Source organism: Nannospalax galili, unplaced genomic scaffold (genome assembly GCF_000622305.1).
Source record: "Nannospalax galili isolate Female #2095 unplaced genomic scaffold, S.galili_v1.0 scaffold503, whole genome shotgun sequence".
In the NCBI taxonomy this organism is placed as follows: Eukaryota; Metazoa; Chordata; class Mammalia; order Rodentia; family Spalacidae; genus Nannospalax; species Nannospalax galili.
The window spans coordinates 96,686-103,278 of NW_008349770.1; the positions used below are offsets into that span (position 1 = coordinate 96,686).

A 6,593-nucleotide genomic window follows, 5' to 3' on the forward strand; every position below is an offset into this window, starting at 1 on the left:
TGCTGTCCATCTTTTTGTGAGACAAGTTCTCTCTGGCCTGGAGTTTTCAAAGTAAGTTAGGCTGGCTGGCTAGAGCTGGCTGGCTCTGTCTGTCTCCCCAGCACTGTGATTACAAGTGTACATCACTGTACCTTGTTTCTTTAAACATAGGTTCTGAGGATCAAACTCAGGCCCTCATGTTTGCAAGACAAGGACTTTACTGATTTAGTTATCTCTCCAGCCCAAGATTCCAGAACTTTTTAATCAATTGCCAACAAAGAACATGAATCAAGACCACCAGAGTTAGTGCAGATAGACATTGTCTGAAAGACCGAGATCCCACCTGCAGGAGGAGGGCACATGCCAGGAAGTGAACTAGGACTTTTAACTGCATCATCTAAACAATATCCCCTGTGGCTCTGTAGGAAGGTGGCACACTTTTTCTGGAGAAAGGGAGGGTGTGAAACTCAGAGGTGAAGCCAGCCTGTGCAAGGAAGCTGGGCAGCGAATGTTCCGACTTCCTCCACACCACACTGCACCTCAGTGTAGAGAGTGAAACTGACCATCTTGGCTCCCTGTCAGGGCTTATTGATCAGGCCACAGGAGATGCAGACCATCCACTCTGCCTCAAGTTTCCCAAGACAAAACACCATCATTGGTGTCACAACACATATGAGAAAGCTCGGTGTGAAGCTCTAGTGAAAAAGACTGTGTATTATATTACTAACCTGTTAGGACTATCAAAAAAAAAAAAAAATCCCAATGTCACCATCTCGACAGCACTCAGAACAACAGAAATTGTTTTCTCACAGATCTAGAAGCCAAGAGTTCAGGTTGAGTGGCTCAGAAGGATCTGTTCGGAATTTTTCTTCCCGCCTCTGTTTGCTTAGACACTCCCCACCTGGTGCTGTTGGTACCCTCTTCATACACACACTGTGTGTTCTTCCATGCCCCTGTTTTATAGCAAAGTGAGTCATAATGGATTAACACCCCTTTATGACCTTATTTTACTCTGATTACCTCTACAGAGATATTCTCTCCAAAGACCATATTCTGTGGTACTAGAGTTTAGGACTCTGACATCTTTTTTAAGGGGAACATAATTCAACCTGTATCAAGTATTTATGTTAAAATCAAAACTTTTCATGACGTCAATCAATGACATTTGTTTGTGGAGGGGGTTCATATGTGCTGCAGCACCACGAATGGTGGTCAGAGGACAACTTATAAGAGCTGATTCTCTCTTTCCACCCTTTGGATTCTGGGGGATTGAATTTGGGTCGTCGGGATTGGCAGGTGCCGTTATGGTCCAAGCCATCTTTCTGGTCCAAGATTGAGGGTTTTTTTGTTTTTTTTTTTTTTCCTCTTTTTGAGACAGGGTCTCTCTGTAGCCCCAGCTGTCCTGGAGTCACTATGTAGACCAGGCTGGCCTTGAACTCACAGAGATCTGCCTGCCTCTGCCTCCTGAGTGTTGGGATTAAGGTTGATTTTAACTCAACAGTATTGCAACTTAAAATTGAGGCATGCTCCATTAGCATCGATGATTTAGTTACTTAGTTATACATACAACGCTGCTTTGAAGTCAGCATTCTGGTAACTTATTCTAAGATTGATGTGGCTTTGAAAGCCATGTGCTTCTGCTTCAAAATCAAATCAATCTTTCTGAATAAATGAACCAGCTTTGCTGATACTTATTTGGATATTACACAAAGATAAATTGTCGGTACTTGATTATGTTATTAGAAAACTTTTAAGTGTGTCTCAACTTGAGCATATGAATTTAATTTTGAACCACAAGTTTTAGGAAACCTAGATACAGATCAAGTATTTCTGATGAATTTAGTATCTGGATTGATGCATTCTAAAGCAGGGAAAATCTGTGAACTGTGAAAAAGAAAATGTACAAGTCCACTAGTATTTTAAATTTTAAAAACTGACAGAGTGGCCGGGAAGATGGAACAGTTGATGGTGCACTTGCCAGGCGAGTGTGTGGGGAGCGTGGGGGGCCGGGGGAGCGTGGGGGCCAGGGAGCGTGGGGCGCTGGGGCAGGCGAGCGTGGGGGGGCAGGCGAGGGGGGACCCTAAATTAGGTCCCCAGTACCCACACGACAAGCCAGATGTGGCAGCACACCCGTAATTCCAGCCCTTGAGGAGCAGAGACAAGAGGATCCCTGAGGCTTGATGTCCAGCCAGTGTTGCCCAGTCCAGGAGCTCCAGGCGCAGTGAGAGACCTTGTCTCAAAAGACAAGAAGAGTTGAGAAAGACACCCAGGGCTGACCCCTGGCTCCCGTACACACACTCTATAGACACGGAAAAAACCTGATTTTAGCAGACTTGTGTTCTCACCTTAGAACATAATTTACCTTTTCCTCGTACTTTAGTGCCTTCGTTTCGTCCTTCTGAACTCTGACATCATAGTTTCATGGTCCAGTAATTCACTAGCGCTCCTACAGCAGAATATGGGATAGCCCAGTGAGCTATGGGCCAGGCAGAGTGACCTCAGGCAGAGAGCTTCTGTCAGCCGTCACTCTTCACTGTTGTAACAGACGGTTATGGCAGACACACACCGGTAAGTACATGTACCATGGCTAAGTCTTCGAGCAGCTCTCTAGGGAAGGATTGCTACTTACAGTCTATATCCCTGACCGTGGACCTTGTTCATGGATTATAGACCTTTTGTTTTCGAGTATCCTTAATTGTATTCTGTGTAACCAAGATCTAGACAGGGTTTTGCTGTGTAGCCCATAGGTGGCCTACAACTCACTGTGGACATCAGGCTAGCCTCAAACTTGTGGCAATCCTCCTGCCTCTGCTTCCTTTAGTGCTGGGATTCCAAACATGCGCCACCAAACCATACCTGGCATATCTGTCATGTTTTAAACTTTAAACAATTCAGATATACCCTTTCCCTGGGTAAATTCCTCCTTTGATGTTGAGCCCTTACATCTTTTGAAATTGCTGAATAAACTCAGATTGCATTCAGGGACTGTGTTCTTATAGAAGCCTCATACCATGGCTTAAAAAAAAGCCAAAAGTAATTTCCCCCTAAGGAACAGTCATCTTGACAGAATTAAATTTAAGAGCCTTGGGTACAGCAGATGCCATCTGTCAACTTCTAATCGAGCACAGGTAACCTTGAGGGATTAAAACTGGAGCAGCGAGGACGGGGGCAATAGAGGTAGACAGTAGGTGATGGACTTTGGGGACCAGGAAGGGTTGTGTCAGGTGACAGTGGCAGAGGATACAGGGGTTGAGCGAGTCTGCGGTCCTGAGAAACTTTTCTAGGTCTCCCTAGTTTCCTAAGGACATTAGGCTCCAGACTTGGCCACCTACACCTGTAATGCGAGTACTTAGAAAGCTGAGGTAGGAGGATCACCAGTTCCAGGTCAGTCTGAGCTATGCACGAGACCCTGTCTCAAAACAGCAGTAATAAAAGAGAAGGAAAAGGAGGTGGGAGTCATTCAGCAGCTCCCCATACTCTACCTCTGTGTGGAACTACAGGGCAATAAGCCAGAAAACAATGTGATCCTCAGTACCTGGGGGAGAAACACCAGATAGAACACAGCAGCCTCCTGGGGCAGAGGTGGGATCCAGTCACTTCCCCATCAGTGCAGACTGAGCACTGGGCTGACAGGATATGCTGCTGGTCTCTGTTTCCCAAACTCTAATCCTCCAACTGGATTCTGAGGAGCTCTGGGAGGTCCAGGGAAGAGTCAGGTGCTAGGGTGGCAAAGTGGGTCGTCAACCTCGGGGTACAGAATGCTGTCAATATTTTAACAGCTGGCACATCTAGCCAGCTACATATTAATCCCATCCCTAAGGCAATGGAAAAACAGGTGGAGAAAAAGGAAGAGTGTTCATAGCCGCCATGCCACAGAAGGTCTGAGGTACACGGTCTTTTCCAGTCGGACTTTGTTTGGTTTTGTTTTTCTGTGGCAAACCAGAAACACATACACTGGGCTTTTTGCCGCATGTGTGTGTGTGTGTGTGTGTGTGTGTGTGTGTGTGTGTGTGTGTGAGAGAGAGAGAGAGAGAGAGAGAGAGAGAGAGAGAGAGTATAAGTCTACAGTGTGGCATCAATGGGAGAGCCTGGAGTTCAGATTTTAGGTTGTTAAAGGTTTGGGCATATGCTCTAGTACTTTCTGACAGTGGAATCCACGGCTGATACCAATCTGAACCCCAAATATCTGTAAATTGAACATAAAATGGATGACTTTAAATGGGGTATTTGTTGTTTTGTTTGAGACAGGATCGTCTTATGTAGCCCAGGCTAGCCTCAAACTCTCCAGTGTTGGGATTACAGACTGGCACCACATGCCCAGCTTAAAAAGTTATTTTAAGAGGTCTGACTAATAAGTATAAGGTAGGTCACATAAAGTTGGGAATGCAGGGCATGGTGGTACAGAGCTTCAGAAGCAGAAGGCGCTCAGTGAGTTTGAGGCCAGCCTGGTCTGCACGGGGAGTTCCAAGTCAGCCTGGTCTGCACGGGGAGTTCCAGGCCAGCCTGGTCTGCACAGGGGTTCCAGGTCAGCCAGTGCAGTACAGTGAGACCATGTCTCAAACGAACAACCCAAATATAATGATGGAACTATGGAAAGTTCCCAGGATATTTTTTCCTCTCTTCTCTCTTTCCTCTCTTGACTCTTCACCTAGAAGTTCAGGGGAAAATATTTGAAAGCAAATTTTCTGAAAAATAAGTCTAAGATTAATGAAATGGCTTTGACTCTTTCAGCTCTTCCTGGGATTGTAGACAAATAGTCTGATGCTTTGTATAGAGACAGTTAAGTAAAGTGGAACGTACTAACTGTATTTCCAAAGGTCACCCATCCATTCTAAGAAGGGAAACACACCACCAGTGTCTGTACAGGCAAAGTGAGCTTGCCCAGTTGCTCCAGCTCCAGCCAGTGGCACACACTGGGCAGAATGCACTGCAGACCAGGGAGGAGACAGTGACAGTGAACCAGCAGTAATCCTCCATGTTTTGGCTTTTAAAAGATATTTATTTGATTATTTCGAGAGAGGGTTTTGCCATGAAGTGCAGGCTGGCCTGGACCTGATGGTCCTCCTGGATTCAATTCCCAAATGCCAGGATTGCAGCCACGTGCCACCACATCAACTCAGTGCTTCCATTAAAAACTAAAATAGTGAAAAAAAATGTATCTCTTATTTTCTACTCAAAGACAGTCTGAAACTGGCACTGGACACTGGCCGAGAATGGGGGAGGGGCTGTGAATCAGAAAAAGTAGGAAAATCTTGAGGGATTTGTTTTTGTTAAAGTTCTTTCCCTCTTTTCCCTTCCTAGTCCCAAAGCAGTCCCTGGGCTCCGCTGGCAGCAACACAGGCAGTGGACCCAAGGCCACCTGAAATCCCAGAGGGAGAGCCCCTCTCTGGGTCAGAGTCTCTGTCTCTGTCTCTCTGTCTCTCTCCCTCCTTTCATCTTCAGAGTTGGGGTTGTCTGTGATCTCCACTCTGACTTCTACTTCCCACTACATTGCTGAAACTGTGTTCACTAAAGTCACTGAGTGATTCCACAAGGCTAAATCTCATGATCCACAGTCCTAATCTTAGTTGACCTCTTCATATAATCTTGTATGTTGTCTACTCTCTCGTTCATGAATCAAATTAGGCTGTCCAAGAGACAGAGTGCACAATAAAGGACCCTCTCCCCCTTCCCCTCTTCCTCCTCCTCCTACCCCATTTGCTTTTTTTGAGACAGCGTCTCTCATACAGTGTCTCAGGCTAGCCTTGAACTTCCAGTGGTTCTTATCTCTGCTTCCCAAGTGCTCCGACCACAGGCACAGGCCACTGTGCCTGGCTCTGTGGCTGTTTTTCTTTCTCTAACCTCTAACCACTTGGCTCCAGAAGTGGATGCCATTCTCAGAAAGTGCTCAGTCAGGCAGGGAAGCCAAAGCCCTGGCTTTTCAGTGGAAGATAAAGGGCAGGACACTTGGGAGGCACAAAGTATTCACAAGACTACAGGGAGGATTTGTAAGAAAGGAGCCAGAAGATCCTGGTAAACTCTGGGTTCACTCCCAGGTGGTATTTGCGTAGGGATGTGTCTGTGAACAGGAGGCCAAGGCCCTGAGGTGGAAGTGGAGGAGAGGACACTGCTCAGCCCCACCCTGGTTATTCAGTGACACACAGAGAACAGAGCTTGAAAGGTCTAGAAACATTCACCCTAAAGGGGTAGATATGAACTTGTAGCATGAGCCTGAAAGGGTTGACTGCTTGTTAAAACAAGAGCTTAGGGGCTGGAGAGATGGTTCAGCAGTTAAGAGCACTGTCCTTGTAGTGGACCCAGGTTCAATTCCCAGCACCCACATGGCAGCTCACAACCATCTGTAACTCTAGTTCCATGGTATACAACGCCCTCTTCTGACCTCCGTGGCATTGCATGACATGGGTGCACTTACATGCAGGCAATACACTCAAACACATAAAATAATAATAATAAATAAAATATTTTTACAAACAAGAGCTTAAACCTCTACAAGATACAAAAAAGACCCAGACTTTCACAGAGCAATATTCAAAAGGGTCAAGATAAAATTCTAAACTACTCATCAGGGAAAGATGCACATCAGTCCTAACATGACACGGATTCTGTAATTGTGA

At 45.9% G+C, this 6,593-nt stretch overlaps 1 protein-coding gene across 1 annotated transcript in view; it reads left to right on the plus strand.

Moving 5' to 3' along the window:
- The window catches only part of LOC103745175 (cytidine monophosphate-N-acetylneuraminic acid hydroxylase), a 70,068-nt gene that overhangs the window by 31,091 nt on the left and 32,384 nt on the right, over positions 1–6,593 (plus strand). The gene's annotated exons all lie outside the window — the stretch shown is intronic.